The sequence below is a fragment of the Pan paniscus genome, chromosome 5, assembly GCF_029289425.2.
Source record: "Pan paniscus chromosome 5, NHGRI_mPanPan1-v2.0_pri, whole genome shotgun sequence".
Taxonomy (NCBI): Eukaryota; Metazoa; Chordata; class Mammalia; order Primates; family Hominidae; genus Pan; species Pan paniscus.
Genome location: NC_073254.2, coordinates 114,252,871 through 114,254,555, shown reverse-complemented (window position 1 = coordinate 114,254,555; position 1,685 = coordinate 114,252,871). Strand labels below are relative to the sequence as shown.

Sequence of the window (1,685 nt, the reverse complement as noted above, 5' to 3'; positions counted from 1 at the left end):
ATCATCCCCAAAGCAATCATCCCCACTGGGACTTTGTCAAAAATAATCAGGGGCTATTTTTTTTTTTAATTTTAAAAATGCTTTTATTTGCATACTAACACATGAGAATTTACTTTTCACTTCATCCTCAATATAAAATATTTCAGCATATAGTAAGACAGACAGTGTATGAAGAGGAGTGAATTTGAGCTGTTTTGAGAATAAGAATATTTTCTATTTCTATAAAGACAGCTTTGAATTCATCCATTAGCATATGATGGTGCTTTCCTGTTGAAATTAGTCATGAATTTAAAGGCAGAAAATGTTACTGCACATTTAAAAGTCAAGTGTTTATCGACATTAAGGTCTGGATATTAAGGGAATCACAACCAGTGTTATTAAGGCTGCATTTTTTCTTTCTTTTCATTTGTTCAAACATGATATGTTTTCTGCTCATCATTTTATCAATTCTGGTAGTGTTTGCATTCCAAGTTGATGTGATTAGACACAGAAAGTAAATGGCAAATAACATAAGGAAGGAGATCACAGTTTGCAAAGCTTTTATGTGCACCTTAGTGCTGAGATCTTGAGATCATTTGCCATGGAGCTGCATCTTCTTGACATGTTTACATGGAGAACAGATTAACAGCAGAAAAGGTATTAGTGTCAGAGTGAAGGGTGTGACGTTTGCTGGCATGGTTACAGTCAAGTTTGAAAGCTGTATTGCATTCCTCAATTTGATCATCCAAGACAAATTTCCTTCATATTCTTTTGTCCACACACTCTCACCCGTGGTTATCAGAGCAAGATTACAAATGAAAAATACCAAGGGCCCCAACAGTATCACCAAACCAACATTCTTAATCCTCTTCTTTAGGTGGAGAAAAATAAGGTTGGAGAAATTGGCAGTCTTGAGCAAATGAAATATGCTGAGGCTAGTAACACCCAGATGCTGAAATGCTTGGTTATTGCTGAGACATTAGAACCAAAAATTCTTACTTCTAATCTATATGAAGCCAAATTAAACACAGTTGCATACCAATGTAATAATATGACCCAGAGTAAACCAATTCTGGACACCACCAGAGCAGTGAGAAATTTGGTCAGCTGATGAGATCTTTTGTGTCTTAACCCACTCAATGACACCTACTAGAGCTATGAAGCCATTGGCAACATTTCCGAGAACAAATCAGGGGCTATTTTAAAGTAACTAAAAGAGTATGATTGAATTGTTTGTAACACAAAAGAAGGATAAATGCTTGAGATGATGGATATATTATTTACTCTGATGTAATTTTTACACATTGTATGCCTGTATCAAAATATCTCATACATTTCATAGATATATACACTTAGTGTGTACCAGCAAAAATTAAAAATTAAAAAAAAAATCAGAGGCAATTGTTAAATTATTAAACAACTGTTGAATTGCTTCAGAAAGTACATAACAGTTGGGGAAAACAACAGGCTAACCAAAAAGCTTAAAAGGAAAAGCTGGAGAATGAGATGTTCATATAGGACTTTGAGAATTCCAAAACATCTCAAAAAACGTAGCAGGCTATGTTCATGTGTAGGGCTAAGCAGATGCCCAAAATGGTATATAGTATCAGAAAAGATAAAAAGCCTTTAAACTTTCGACCTTTATTAATGTTGAGGCTCTTCACAAGCAAGGTATAAAGGATAAGGTGTAGTTGTCAATTGGCGGA

General features: G+C 34.7%; 1 pseudogene; it reads right to left on the bottom strand.

The window, feature by feature from the left end:
- Positions 1-322: 322 nt before the first annotated feature.
- LOC100982134 (taste receptor type 2 member 19-like) lies at positions 323-1,162 on the bottom strand (annotated as a pseudogene).
- Positions 1,163-1,685: the final 523 nt, after the last annotated feature.